Source organism: Phyllobates terribilis, unplaced genomic scaffold (genome assembly GCF_046119375.1).
Source record: "Phyllobates terribilis strain yellow unplaced genomic scaffold, ASM4611937v1 Scaffold_5__5_contigs__length_657084704, whole genome shotgun sequence".
In the NCBI taxonomy this organism is placed as follows: Eukaryota; Metazoa; Chordata; class Amphibia; order Anura; family Dendrobatidae; genus Phyllobates; species Phyllobates terribilis.
The window spans coordinates 125,682,785-125,698,437 of record NW_027362765.1 but is presented as its reverse complement, the minus strand read 5'-3'; the positions used below and the strand labels follow the sequence as shown (position 1 = coordinate 125,698,437).

At 41.0% G+C, this 15,653-nt stretch overlaps 1 pseudogene; it reads left to right on the top strand.

The window, feature by feature from the left end:
• Window positions 1-400: 400 nt before the first annotated feature.
• LOC141271484 (DNA topoisomerase 2-alpha pseudogene) lies at window positions 401-2,897 on the top strand (annotated as a pseudogene).
• Window positions 2,898-15,653: the final 12,756 nt, after the last annotated feature.

Genomic DNA, 15,653 nt, shown 5'->3' with positions numbered 1-15,653 from the left:
TCCCTCAGTTCTATTTATTGCTTACTAACTGAAGGTGGACAGGAACCTTCTTATTATTTTTCCTTCTATCTCTGCAATTCGGCCTTCTAGATTGTTGTGGTATAACTTGTTCTAGAACTTTTAACCCTTAGTATCTTCTGTCACCAACACTTGTGGTCTTCTAAATGATAACACTTCTTATCTCTTCAATCTCTTCTTCCTAACTTCTCAAAAAAAAACATGATCTAGCTGTGCCCATGAAATTTCTTCCCACCTGGGCTGGCTTCTAACTGTTAATCCTATCCACAAGCTAACTGAAATGCTGCTGCATACAGCATGTAAAATCACATATAAAACAGATTATTGTAGTACACGGCAAGGAAGCGAGGCAAGCGCGTTGTGGGCGAAGAGCTACAGTTTTATCGCTGTTGTCCGTGTCAGTTAACGTGACAAGATGGAGTCTGAACCACTTAAACCCCTCTTAGACAATAAGCCCATAGTGGATAAAGTGAAGAAAGCTGACAACAAGCGCCTGTCTGTTGAGAGAATATACCAAAAGAAGACTCAATTGGAGCATATATTGCTCCGTCCTGATACCTACAGTACAGACCAAAAGTTTGGACACACCTTCTCATTTAAAGATTTTTCTGTATTTTCATGACTATGAAAATTGTACATTCACACTGAAGGCATCAAAACTATGAATTAACACATGTTTAATTATATACTTAACAAAAAAGTGTGAAACAACTGAAAATATGTCTTATATTCTAGGTTCTTCAAAGTAGCCACCTTTTGCTTTGATGACTGCTTTGCACACTCTTGGCATTCTCTTGATGAGCTTCAAGAGGTAGTCACCGGAAATGGTCTTCCAACAATCTTGAAGGAGTTCCCAGAGATGCTTAGCACTTGTTGGCCCTTTTGCCTTCACTCTGTGGTCCAGCTCACCCCAAACCATCTCGATTGGGTTCAGGTCTGGTGACTGTGGAGGCCAGGTCATCTGGCGTAGCACCCCATCACTCTCCATCTTGGTCAAATAGCCCTTACACAGCCTGGAGGTGTGTTTGGGGTCATTGTCCTGTTGAAAAATAAATGAAGTCCAACTAAACGCAAACCGGATGGAATAGCATGCCGCTGCAAGATGCTGTGGTAGCCATGCTGGTTCAGTATGCCTTCAATTTTGAATAAATCCCCAACAGTGTCACCAGCAAAGCACCCCCACACCATCACACCTCCTCCTCCATGCTTCACGGTGGGAACCAGGCATGTAGAGTCCATCCGTTCATCCTTTTCTGCGTCGCACAAAGACACGGTGGTTGGAACCAAAGATCTCAAATTTGGACTCATCAGACCAAAGCTCAGATTTCCACTGGTCTAATGTCCATTCCTTGTGTTCTTTAGCCCAAACAAGTCTCTTCTGCTTGTTGCCTGTCCTTAGCAGTGATTTCCTAGCAGCTATTTTACCATGAAGGCCTGCTGCACAAAGTCTCCTCTTAACAGTTGTTGTAGAGATGTGTCTGCTGCTAGAACTCTGTGTGGCATTGACCTGGTCTCTAATCTGAGCTGCTGTTAACCTGCGGTTTCTGAGGCTGGTGACTCGGATAAACTTATCCTCAGAAGCAGAGGTGACTCTTGGTCTTCCTTTCCTGGGGCGGTCCTCATGTGAGCCAGTTTCTTTGTAGCGCTTGATGGTTTTTGCAACTGCACTTGGGGACACATTCAAAGTTTGCCCAATTTTTCAGACTGACTGACCTTCATTTCTTAAAGTAATGATGGCCACTCGTTTTTATTTACTTAGCTGCTTTTTTCTTGCCATAATACAAATTCTAACAGTCTATTCAGTAGGACTATCAGCTGTGTATCCACCTGACTTCTGCACAACACAACTGATGGTCCCAACCCCATTTATAAGGCAAGAAATCCCACTTATTAAACCTGACAGGGCACACCTGTGAAGTGAAAACCATTTCCGGTGACTACCTCTTGAAGCTCATCAAGAGAATGCCAAGAGTGTGCAAAGCAGTCATCAAAACAAAAGGTGGCTACTTTGAAGAACCTAGAATACAAGACATATTTTCAGTTGTTTCACACTTTTTTGTTAAGTATATAATTCCACATGTGTTAATTCATAGTCTAGATGCCTTCAGTGTGAATGTACAATTTTCAAAGTCATGAAAATACAGAAAAATTGTTAAATGAGGTGTGTCCAAACTTTTGGTCTGTACTGTACATTGGCTCTGTAGAGCCTGTAACTCAGCTAATGTGGGTGTATGATGAACAGGAGGGATTAAACTGCAGAGAAGTAACATTTGTCCCTGGCTTCTATAAGATCTTTGATGAAGTCTTAGTAAATGCCGCTGATAACAAACAAAGGGATGCAACAATGTCATGCATCAAAGTCACAATTGACCCTGAGAATAACAGTCAGTGTATGGAATAACGGGAAGGTTATTTCTGTTGTGAAGCACAAAGTGGAGAAAGTTTATGTTCCAGCTCTCATCTTTGGACAGTTGTTGACCTCCAGTAACTATGATGATGACAAGAAAAAAGTTACATGTGGCCGCAATAGTTTTGGTGCCAAATAATGTTACATCTTCAGTAACAAGTTTACTGTGGAAACTGCATTTAAGGAATAAAAGAAAGTCTTTAAACAGACCTAGACCAGTAACATGACAACAGCCAGAGAGTTTAAGATCAAAGCTTTTGACAGAACAGATTATACTTGCATCACCTTTCAACCAGATCTCAGCAAATTTAAAATGCAGATTCTGGATAAGGCCATTGTGGCCCTTATGTCTCGGAGAGCCTATGATATAGCTGGAGCTCACATGTCGCACCTCCTTACGCCAATAGTTTCATGTCCAACTTTGAGAATTGTTTTGTCTGTACAAATGATCTTTACTGTTCCCACTGCCTAATATGGCGCAGGTGCATAGACGACATTTTTTGTCTATGGAATGGTACTACTGAGACCCTAGAGCTTATTTTACAATCAACTAAACAGTATATAGCCAGAATTAAAATTTACTATGACTTGTGATCAGAAACAAATCAATTTTTTAAACAGTATGGGGATTCAGGATATGGAGGGTAAGTTGTCAGTAGACCTTTATGTTATTCCCCCTATTTTTTATTTATCATTTATTTTTTTCCTAGATTATTTCTATTTGGATTTTTCCTTTTGTTTTATCATTACTTTATTGTTTTTGCCTGATTATGTCTTCCCCCTTGTCTCCCATATTACCCTCCTTCTCCGTTTTCTTGCACTAATATTATTTTCCTTTTACAGTTATTCTAGGGTCTGTTTGAACAACTTCACAGCTTTCTGTTACAGCTTTCCATTTGCTCCATAGAACGCATACCTGCGTGCCACCGATGCGTTTCACCTTCTGAACTTCCGGAGTCCTGCATCGAACTGATGCGCTCCAGCTTAGCGTTCCAATGACGTACTTCCGGTGCGCTCTCACAACGCGGTCCAGTGATGCACTTCTGGTGTGGTCACATGGAGCGCTTCACTGCCGCACAATGTTACATCTATGGCCGTTTACTTCCTATCCCACGATCCACCAATTAGTTATCTGGCTAGAAGCACTCGCCACATCCCTCTGGCGGGTTATTACCAGGGGAGGAGTCCTGAGGAGATAATTTGCATATTCCCACTGCATTTTGGGTTAAGTGAAGAGTCTCCACGAGCTCAAAGAACACTGGATTTTGGCTGTTGGAGCTGAAAAGAGGACATCGGTAAACCAGGGGAGGAGTCCTGAGGAGATAATTTGCATATTCCCACTGCATTTTGGGGTAAGTGAAGAGTCTCCGCGAGCTCAAAGAACACTGGATTTTGGCTGTTGGAGCTGAAAAGAGGACATCGGTAAACCGCGCGCCGCATTTTGAAGCTTTTTTTTTAAGCTTTTTTCACTGTTTTCAGAACATTAACAATAAAACATGGAAGAGTCCAGGAGCCATTTGGTGAGCTGCATATCCTGCTACATGTTCACAGACTTGCCAGTGGAAAAGCCAAACTTCACATGCCAGAAATGCAAGCTTGTGTCCCTGTTGGAGGAAAAGTTGCGAAATCTAGAAGAGAGGTTAACTACCTTGAAAATCATTAAGGAAGGTGAAGAGTTCTTAGACAGAGCAGAATTATCTCTTCATGATTCAGAAAGAGAAGAAATTCGAACTGCACCTGACGAAACAGAGGAATAGAAGCATGTGACCCACAGAAGCAGGAGGATCGAGAGGCAGTCAGCACCCATACTGCTCAGGAACCAGTACCAGGCTCTCACGCAGGAGAACCATGAAGAAATACAGCAAAATAAGACTTTGCCAGCAATGAATAACCTTGTAAGCCCTCAGAATCCTCCTGGATGGAGAAAGAAGAATGTTGTGAAGAAAAAACGGAGAGTGGTGGTCATGGGGGATTCCCTGTTAAGAGGAACAGAGGCCGCTATCTGCAGACCAGACATAACCTCAAGAGAAATGTGCTGTCTTCCAGGAGCAAAAATTAAAGATGTGTCTGACAGGATATCAAGACTCTTCAGACCTACAGATCACTACCCATTCCTGCTAATACATGTGGGGACAAATGACACCGCAAGAAAGGACCTGGAAACCATCTGCAGTGACTTTGAAGACTTAGGCAAGAAAGTGAAAGAATTGGGAGCGCAGGTGGTCTTCTCATCCATCCTCCCAGTGGATGGCCATGGAACAATGAGGTGGAATAAGATTCTACAGGTGAACAACTGGCTACGTCGATGGTGCCGTCAACAAGGATTTGGATTTCTGGATCACGGAATGAATTACCTATACGATGGACTACTTGCTAGAGATGGGGTGCACCTTACGAAGACTGGAAAACATGTATTTGGAAGTCGCCTTGCTACACTCATCAGAAGAGCTTTAAACTAGAACAATGTGGGAAGGGAAGCAAAAGGCCAGAAAAAGCCATACAGCTGACAAATACTATTGAGATCTCTGCTACTGGAAGTGGAAAAGAAGAACAAAGACAAAACAATTTAAATAATAAAAATATGGGAGGAAGAGAAACCAATCACAAACTAAAATGTTTTTATACAAATGCACAAAGCATGGGCAACAAACAAGGAGAATTGGAACTACTAATGCAGGAAAAGGAATATGATGTCATTGGAATCACTGAAACTTGGTGGGACGATACACATGATTGGAATAAAAGGCTAAAAGGATACAACTTATTTGCAAGAAACAGACTTGATAAACGAGGAGGAGGTGTTGCATTGTATGTTAGAAAAGCGTATATCTGCACAGAGATTGAAGCTTCAGAGACTGGGAGTTCTGTGGAAACTGTTTGGGTAAGAATACAAGGAGAGAACAACGGAAAGGACACCATTGTAGGCATTTACTACAGGCCACCTGGGCAAGCTGAAGATATGGATGAACTCTTTATGTATCAAATTACCAAGTTCTCCAAAAAATATGACGTAGTGGTCATGGGAGATTTCAACTATCCAGACATTTGTTGGGAATCTCTCTAGAGGAAAACTAACAGGTCAAGCAAATTCTTATCCTCTCTTGCTGACAACTTTATCTTCCAAAAGGTAGGGGAGAAAACAAGGGGATCTGCTACTTTGGATCTAATCCTTATAAACAGGGAGGAAATGGTTGAGGAGGTAAAGGTGGCTGGGACCCTAGGAGGCAGCGATCATGCTATTATAGAATTTTGGATAACTAGAGGAGGAAGACATGTGAAGACTCAAACTTCAAGGTTAGATTTTAGAAAGGCAGATTTTAAGAGACTCAGAAAGAGAATAGGAGGGATCCAATGGCTGGATGTCCTTAAGGACAAAAATGTCCAGGAAGGGTGGGAAATTTTTAAAAATGAGATTCTCAAAACACAATCATTAACAATCCCGAAAAGTAGGAAGAATGGGAAGCATTTAAGGAAACCAGGATGGATGAACACAGAACTTAAACACATGCTAAAAAGAAAGAAAGAAATGTTTATTAAATGGAAAGAGGGAGGCATATCTAAAGAAGATTATAATGCAGTCTGCAGATCCTGCAGGGCACGTATCAGGTTAGCTAAAGCTGACAATGAATTAAGGCTTGCAAGAGATGTCAAAAGCAATAAAAAAGGATTTTGGGGGTATGTCAAAAGTAAAAGAAAAGTCAAAGATGCTATAGGATTTTTACAGGATGAAAATGGAGAAATGGTAAGAGAGGATGTTGAGAAGGCCGAACTTTTTAATTCCTATTTTGCATCTGTTTTCTCTCAGAAAGAAAATGTAACATCAACTGATCTTCACTGTCCTTTTAAAGGAATAGAGGAATCCAAGTTATCTGTAAACAGAAAGATTGTGAGGGAATATTTAGCTAACATAAATGAGTTCAAGTCTCCAGGTCCAGATGAATTACACCCCAGAGTACTGAAGGAGATCGTAGAAGAAATTTTAGAACCACTCTCCATAATCTTTGAAAATTCTTGGAGAACAGGAGAAGTCCCAGAAGACTGGAGAAGAGCAAATGTTGTTCCTATCTTCAAAAAGGGGAAGAAGGTGGACCCAGGGAACTATAGGCCGGTGAGTCTGACTTCTATACCAGGAAAGATCTTTGAACAAATTATTAAACAACATGTATGTAAGTACATGGATAAGAATGAAGTGATTAACCAGAGTCAGCATGGGTTTGTAACTAACAAGTCATGTCAGACTAACTTAATTTCCTTCTATGACAGAACCACTGACTGGGTGGATCAGGGAAATGCTGTAGATATAGTATATCTTGACTTCAGCAAAGCATTTGACAAAGTATCTCACACCATCCTTATTGAAAAAATGACCAAGTATGCAATGGACCAGGCAACTGTTAGGTGGATTCATAACTGGCTTAGTGATCGGACTCAAAGGGTGGTTGTAAATGGCTTCACATCCAGCTGGATGAATGTCTCAAGTGGGGTACCACAGGGCTACGTCCTGGGACCTGTATTGTTCAACATCTTTATCAATGATTTAGATGAAGGAATTGAGGGTAAACTGATTAAATTTGCTGATGACACAAAGCTAGGAGGGATAGCTAATACTAGAGAAGAGAGAGAGAGGATTCAAAAAGACCTAAATAAACTGGAGCAGTGGGCAGCAACCAACAGAATGGTTTTTAACAGGGAAAAATGCAAAGTACTACATCTGGGCAATAAAAATGAAAAAAGCATATACAGAATGGGAGGAATAGAGCTAAGCAACAGTACATGTGAAAAAGACTTAGGTATACTAATAGATCATAGACTGAACATGAGTCAACAGTGTGATGCAGCAGCAAAAAAGGCAAATACAATTCTGGGATGTATTAACAGAAGCATACAGTCTAGATCACGTGAAGTCATTATCGGTCTTTACTCCTCTTTGGTCAGACCTCATCTGGAATACTGTGTACAGTTTTGGGCACCACATTTTAAAAAAGACATAGACAAACTGGAGCAAGTTCAGAGAAGAGCGACCAGAATGGTGACTGGTCTGCAAACAATGTCCTATGAGGAACGGTTGCAGGATTTGGGAATGTTTAGCTTGCAAAAAAGAAGACTGAGAGGAGACTTAATAGCTGTCTACAAATATGTCAAGGGCTGTCACATTGTAGAAGGATCATCTTTATTCTCATTTGCACAAGGAAAGACTAGAAGCAATGGGATGAAACTAAATGGGAGGAGACACTGATTAGATATTAGAAAAAACTTTTTGACAGTTAGGGTGATTAATGAGTGGAACAGGCTGCCACGAGAGGTGGTGAGTTCCCCTTCAATGGACGTCTTCAAACAGAGGCTGGACAGACATCTGTCTGAGATGATCTAGTGAATCCTGCTTTCAGCAGGGGGTTGGACCAGATGACCCAGGAGGTCCCTTCCAACTCTACCATTCTATGATTCTATTCTATGATTCTATTTAAACCCTGTTCCCCACTTATTGCACAGCGCCTCTTCACATGGCATTATATGCCCCTGCTCAATAGCGCTGTTACTCTCTGGCGTCCTGCTTCACCAGCAATCCGGTAAGCTTTCACAGCAGGTCTACTATGTAGTTTACACATTGGCTGTCTCCTTGTACATCATCTTCCTATCACTTAGTGCTTACCCTCCTTTTTTTGGTCCAAATGTGCCCTCTACACATGATATCCTATTGAGGCCCCCCTCCCCTTTTTCCACCCTAGTCTACCCAATTAGACTCTTTTGGAGCTTAGTTAGCTCAAATAGCATATACCTTTTGGTTTTTGGTCCAGACACCATCTGTCACTTAGCCAACTTTTTAGGCAGTATATTTTCCTTTTTTCTTGACACATTAGGATTTTTTTCCATTTTTTTCTCCAGATTACATTTAACCTTTATACCCTCGAGTTTATTATTATGATGAGGCTTGATCACTACAATTATTCTATTTTATATTATGAGTAATGGATTTTATTACACTATGACGCATTATCTTCCACATGCTGTTGAGAAGAATGTATGTAGTCTGTGTATCCTTGTACATTATATATTGTTTCTTATTTTGTTTTGCTGTATTCCCTTTCCCTCTATTATTTTGTATTTTAGTCTGATGAAGGTCGTGGTTTAACGACCGAAACGTTATGCTTAATGGATTGCTTTCATGAATTATTTTTTGGAACTTTATTTACATGATTAAAACTACACTTTCTGCAAATTTGAGTGCCGGATCCTATCTTTATGATTGTTAAGGAGTGGTTTCCTTTCCGTGCACCAATTAAACTCAGAGTGGCGTATATCTGAATCCTATATGCAAAGAAAGACAAACAGCCATCCATCATGAAAGCATTGTCTAAGCCAAAGCTGTCCAAATCGACTGCTGCTACCAAGCATGTAGATTCTGATGATGACGGGCGAAAACCCAAGAAGACGGAAAAACCCCTCAAGAGGAAGAACTTCGATTCTTACTCTGGTTCAGATTTTGGCATGAAACAAAAAACAAAACCATCAAAGAAATCTAAGGCAGTGGATGATGATGACTTCATCGCAAACTTCTCTGATTCTGAAAATGATGCCAGCACTGCACCTGCTCGTTCACGAACAGCCTGTGCAAAGCAACCCATCACCTATATTGAGGATTCTGACAATGATGACGTTCTAACCTCTTTCTACACCTTTTCTAACCCAGTAGATGGCAGCTATAAACTTTACAAAAGTACAGCACAAAGGAAGATTTTATCAGACTCAAGACCTTCTGCTAAAGTGACATGTGTGTATCTTAAAATCTACATATAGTTTTAAGCTTGTTGGATTTTAGGCACTGCCAAGTTATTTATTACCACCCGCTCCTATACAATGACGCCAAAATCACTGTGGGTGTTCATATTACTTGCAGCTTTTGTTGACCTTTTGATTTTTTTTTTCATTGTTGGCACCTGGTTTTCACTTGGATACTGTAGAGTTTCATAGATTTTATTAATTGGGAAGGTGAAGTTTTTAATTTTGATGCCCTCATTTTCGTCCCTTGCCTTTTACAGTTGATGCTTCTTGAATCCTTGTGACTTGACCTGCTTGTAGAATTTTTATTTTTTTTTCCAATATGGCTTAGTCATTTAGTAAATGCCATGTCTTATGCTCTATCAAACTATAATTAGTTTGTAATAAAAAAAAAACAAAAAAAAAAACAAACCCAGGTTATTGCAATAAATTAATACATTAAATCTTCAGAGAGGGTGTCAGAACACTTCTCCACCTGTACACCCCCTCCCCTCTTTAATGATTGCCGTCCTCAGAAATCCAAGACATGGAATATATATTTTTTGTAACATTAGGTGTCTTTATTTACATGTATAGACAGTATTGCATGTATTGATTTATTTCTGGTCGGCCCATCAATACGTCCATCCATATTTATATTCATCTGTACCTTGCAAATCATGTATTTGTTTGAACAATAATTCTTTTATGTCATTTTAATTAGTGTGTGCTTCTGTCTTTTCAGCCACCACTTACCTACTTGTATTTAAATAAAGATTTTTTTTGATACTTTCACAGTTATTGATTTACTGACCCTTTTTTTTCCACTTTGACACTGAAATGGGTAGAAGAGTTTATTCCCATTTTTTTGCATATGGGGAAAATCACTGATTAAAAATTGACACACTGACCAAACACTGATGGAAATCTGAGCCAAAACACTGATGAAAATCATTTCATTTTTAGCGCAAGAGAAAAACAGATCTGAAGTGGTTCAGTACAATATTTTAATATTTAGGAAGAAGAAGACAACTTGGAGTTTGGGCTCTTTTTTGTGTCACATTAGAAGATCAGGGTTCATTGAATTGTGAAGAACAAGAAAATGTTCTTCTGGCACTGCGCTCCTGCGAAAAGTGCTGGGTGTAAGACAGCTGCGCATGAGTCCAGTGGCCTGGAAGAAAATGTCAATCCATGCAAGATAAAACCTGTAGAGAAAACAGTAATTAGTTGAGATTGTGTGTGTGATCCCCTGGTAAAGTCGAGGGGGCTTCGTATCCCACACACCTTCACTGCAGGCAAGGTTTTGCAACTGCAAGATACAGTGAGGGCATGCATACCGTTGGTGCTGTTGTGGGACCCTAGTTCAACCTGGCTTCAACCCTTTTCCCATGTGCAGAGTGAACATTCTTCCTCCGTGCACCCAAGGGAAGACTAAACCTGTCTATACTTCTCTCGGGTCTTTTGTCCCTTGCAAAAAGATGAAAGTATGGTGAAGGGGCATCAGGTCCATTGGAGCCTCGATGAACCTGCTTCATGCCAGTCATGAACCATACACTTTAAAGAATGTGCAGTCATCAGAGGCAAGACATGGAGATGCTCAAATTGGGACACTAAATACCAATCGAACTACTCATATGGAGACTAGAGATGAGAAGATCACACCATACAACCCCAGTCCGCAGTCCAGGTCATTGCTCTCTGACCGTGGGTAAGAGCTGTGCAAATTTCCAGAGCTTCCGGGTTCCCCGACACATTGTTTGATTCGCAAACCTGGTGTACTGACAGTGCAGTGTGAAACGCACAAGTGATGTATCACCAGCCCAGCTAATGATATGCCAAGCCTAGAATCATGGAGGGTAAATAAATTTGTACAGCTCCTGTCCATGGTCAGAGAGCAATGACCTGGACCGTGGTTGTATGAAGAGATCTGATCATCTCTAATTGGGACATATATCAATCAGGACTATACTAATTGCATTTTCTTTACATTTCCAACATGGCCATTTTGTCTGCTTCAGTGGCCATAAATGTCAATTAAGCAACCACTTATAACGTATCCAGTAAGGCATGTTTAACTTAAGGTGTGTACCGCATTTAGGACATCCCCTAAAGGATAAAGGCAAGAGCAACTTGAGACAGAAGAACAGGCATGGAAGTCATCGGACATGATGACAGATGATGATAAATGATAGTGGAGCAAGGAGACCACTTGTCCTTAGAGGGCTCATCCTCAAAGCTGGAAATGTCAAAAGTGGCCACAATATTCCCTAAAAGTATATGGCGATTGTATTTCTATTTGGTCCCAAAAAGTAAAAGCAAAGTTGCTTCAAAGTGGAAGTGCCCTTTTAGGCATCAGATGTGTCCTGGACGTTGGCGGCTGTTATCAGACAGGTTCATTACGCTCTGCCGGAGAGCAGTACACGTGTCATCCTGTCATTGGATTTGTAACCCAGCAGGTGACAAAGGGACAGTCCATACTGATACACTTCTTGTCCCGCTCGCAAGGAGATGCTTGTGCTACAGAAGGCCTTGCTAATCCACCCTCTCAGGAACAGATCAGATTAGGAGAGGAGTGGGGGCTTATCCACCATCTGTCACAGAAAGCTAGCCCGGGATACCCTGCGTCTTACTTACTGTATATAGAGGACGGGGATTATGAGTGAGGCTGGAGGTAAATTAGGCATTATCCTAGACATTATGTGTAAGAATCTCCTAGTAAATATAGAGCCTATAATCAAAAACACTAAAATGCGTTCTCTCCCATCACGTCACATTCTAGTTACTGTATATCTGTGTTGGAAAAGCTACGTGACAACCAATGCATAATGATTGACTAGAACATGACCCAGTTTTCCAGGAGTTCTGAATGGGACATCGACCTGGTGATACTGCACTGAGGTATTTATCACTGCTTTACGATTAAAGACTATAGGGGCTACTGTACCATATTTATGAGACTGGACAAATAGATACCATAAGTATCCTACTTATTGGGGGTGGGTTATGGATATTAGAACACCACTGACTTTGTGCACAGTCATAGAGGACAACCATAGTGTTGGCATTGTTAATTGATTGTATGACTATATTCCTTGCAAAATCCTGATTTATCCCTCATGTGATGTCCTATTATTGCCCTTCTTCTGCATCTGCACTTTAAGGGTTAAGTTCTTGCAAATCAGATGAACTGCCCCATTAAGGCCATAAGCTGCCGGCTTTATACAGTGAACCAGTTAGCTATAGGGAAGGTATTCCAGTTAACATGGGGTGACACAGGGACACAGCCTGTCTGGTATGACCTTGCATATCCCAAGTACACAGAGAAGGGATTGGAGCGGAGGCCTGTGATTGGTTGGCAGCTCGGTGCTGTCCATGGTGCTAAAGGCGGTAAGAGGTTTTCCAGGAGGGTTAGGATAAGACACATGCTTAAGCTGACAGAGCTCTTGCCAGATCTGTTGTGTGTGAATAAGATGAAGTGTTGCATGAAGGTATATGGACATGTAGCTTCCTATGGGACAAGAAGGGTGCATGGGTGGGGGGGGGGCAAAGACAGGAGACTGTGTCACCAGCAGAGAAACTTCCGGGTCTGCAGAGTTTAACCAGTCACTAGTTCATAAATGTGCCACTCTTTTACCATGCATACAAGAAGGGGACGGTATAGGAACCCATTGTGGTGCCTCATGGTTGTCCCCTCCTCCCCCCAGCCTCAAACACTTTCGTTGGCCAGTTGGTCAAATCCCCTCCACTTAATAATTACAGAGTTTCTCTGTAGAGGGGAGTTCTGCATAGGTTCTCACTACCCAATAACAAAGGGATGGAAAATCCAATAATTACAGGGGTCCCATACAGGCACCTTATATAGTACATACACCCTTAAGAACCCCCTGATATATATCCATAAAGGGTGATAATGGGACCTTCTACCAACATGTCCAATACTGGATGAGAGGGTACCATAGTAAAGCCAAAATGGGGTTCAATCCATCACTACTTGAGGATGGTTCCCCTCCATCTGTTGTAGGCAATGGAGGTCATTGAGTTCAGCCTGGTCGCCTTTCACGTTTGTGAGTAGAGGGAGTCCTGCTCAGCTGTGTTTAGTTCATGGGGAAGGGTCAGAACTTAGCTAGGACCTCTCTACTCATGAGCTCTATGGATACCACATGTGTTGTCTCTGTTGTAAGAACACCCTTGCATATAATGTGAAGCTATCGCTTGTAACAACTGGGGGGCCCAAGTTCTTGCTTGGGGCCCAGCATCACACCAACATTATGTCACTTACATTCATGCCTGGGAGATATCTTATAAATACCAACTTACGCTCCTGCTCATTTCTTTGGTTTTGCTTTAGTTTCTTCTACTTTGTAGAAACAGGGGCATGGCCCCCTTTCTGAGCTCGGCATTTTATCTATATAGCTTTCCATGGGCAGGTGGCTGAACACTCAGGCCCCTGTTGTGCTCTATCCTTATCTACACTGAGGTCATCTGCCACAAGGTTTTAATACTGCTGACAGAATAGCACCGTCCCGATTGGGTACACGTCATCGCGGTAGGATGGCTTTTACGCTCTTTTGATAAAAAATAGTGTCAACTAAGTACCCTATGTTATTTACATGTACTATTTATGTATTTATTTACCACAGGGTATATACTCATTTTGTTTTTTCTTTGACTTTGTCTGTGGAACGTGCATGATGTTATAACCTGAGGAAGACTCAAAGAAGGTGAAACCAGTTGTATTTTGGTTTGAAATAAAAATTATCTTTGAATCCGAATATCAAGTTCCATCATCATCCTTCAGGAGCGCATATTGCTGGGAAAAACATTTAAAAAGTGGTATTGCTAATGTAAGCACTGTCCAGTGCTCTCATCAGCTCCCAGATTTCTGCAGCAAACTGAATGGAAAGAGGAATGGAGTGATCCACTGATTGGATTTACATGCTTTACCTCAAGACACCAAATAGGTGAGTGGATTTATACTGAGTATATACCCTTCGAATCTAACTACTACACTTAGAAGCCTGCGCTTCCTATTTTCTCTCCCTACAATCTCCTCTTGTTTCACATATTATGGCACTTGTATGGGGCCTAACACGGCCGCAACTTCACACAAAAGCTATTCCACATGTTTTGTGCACTCCATGGGCAGTGCAACACTATGACTAGGGATTCCATACCAGACGACCTAAAATAGATTTTCGGTGGGTATGGAATTGTTTATGAACAGGTGAATGGCGTTACACGGGCTATGTTCTACTTATGACTAGGGGAAAAATAGGGACCAGGAGCTGGATTATCATTTACAGGACCCTTCAATTTTTGCCCCTACCCTCCTGTGAGATAATATACTCTTTTTTTTATAGGGATCAGAAGGGGGGATGGAAATTTTTGGAATAGCTTGAAAACAGTGCAAGAAAAGTTATTTAAAGAAATGAACATTTGGAGGTGGGGGATGGGGGGGTTGTGATATATTCAGAGACAATTGATGCATAGCGATGGTGACTGCATCTTGGTGCTTTAAAAATGCATCTTCTGTAACCACAGCAACAGTCACATTACAGTGATTACCCTGATTAACCCCCTCAGTGTTGGAAAGACATTTTGTACTGTGTGCTCAGACACGACCTAGGTGAATCGTGACTTCGTGTTACACACTGTTCTCTGGATCTTACTATTAATCCCTGAATAGTGTCATCCATTGTGCTCGGCATAATGAGGATAATAGATTGCACTGTACATAATAAAGATAATATATTGTACTGTGATAATATATACTATACCATAAATGATCAGATAATATATACTGTACACTATAACATAATATATACTGTAAGGTACATTGTGGGAATAATATTGTTCTGTACATTATAGGAATGATATATTGTACTGTACATTATATGGATGATATACACAGCACTCAACCTCATAAAGATCCTATATTTTCATTGTACATTAAAAGGATAATATATTTACAGATTTAGGAAAGGTTACTTTGGCTCAGAGAACACAGTGCTGGGATATCACAGCACAAAAAAAGTGTAGTTCGACAACTATTACAATTTGACATCAGTCTATGGCTTGTGCAATGTTAAAGGAAGGACACCTGTCAGTAGGATCTACCCATTTTTTTAATATGTAAATGAGCTGTTAAGATCTCTGGGCCGGACATAGATCTCCCTGAGAATCAGCCTCCAGAGCTTATTTTAAATGAAAGGGGGCGTTTCTAGTGAGAGAAATGTAATGACTGACAGTCTGCTCTCCTGATCTACATGTCCCACACTGGTAACGCCCCCTTTCATGTCCGGTTCATAGATCTTAACAACTCATTTACATATTATGAAAAACATGGATTAAAAAATCATTAGATCGCAGATATCAAGGTATCATTTTATTCAGCTTCCTATGACCTTCACAACTATATAGATAGTTTAGGAAGGTTGATCCTACTGACACATTCCCTTTATATTATCTTGAA